The following is a 652-nucleotide window of genomic DNA, read 5'->3' as shown; positions in this document are numbered from 1 at the left end:
CAAAATGTTGTGGGGTTCATGCTGTGAGCCCGACCCCCCGGTCATCAAGTTGTATAATATTTGTGTAAATAAAGCCATTCATGAGAAAAACACCACAGTCTTCTCTGACCCTCATTCCAAGGAAACTGAAAGCCAGGAATGTAAGAAAGTGAAATGCTTCTGGGAAATGATTTATAATGAGGTGAAAAAGATGTTGAAATATACATTTGTAAAAAAACCCAGAAGCATTTCTACTTGGTATTGTGGGCACTGACATTAATAGCAAGATAAAAAAATGTTTTTATATGCAACAACTGCAGCAAGAGTATTATTGGCACAGAAATGGAAGCAGGAAGAACTACCGACAAAAGAGGAATTGCAGACAAAATTAATGGGCTATGCAAAATTGGGTAAGATGACAGGGAGAATTCGAAACCAGCGAGACCAGAAATTCTTGAAAGTGGAGTAAATATGCGAGTTATTTGAAAGACAATTGTAATCAATTGACTACTTGTAGGATTACAAGAGGTTTTGTAAGGAGAACCATATGAAATATTGCAGAAAAGACTTATGAGAATGGATTTTAAGTTACTGATTATTGAAAGTAATAGTTATGATAACAAATGTAAGATTAAGAGAGGAGGTTTGAAAATCGTAAGAGGTGGTTGATGGA

Source organism: Podarcis tiliguerta, assembly GCF_965153285.1.
Source record: "Podarcis tiliguerta genome assembly, chromosome: 14".
NCBI classification, from domain to species: domain Eukaryota; kingdom Metazoa; phylum Chordata; class Lepidosauria; order Squamata; family Lacertidae; genus Podarcis; species Podarcis tiliguerta.
The sequence above is the reverse complement of the archived record's forward strand: the minus strand, read 5'-3'. Positions refer to the sequence as shown.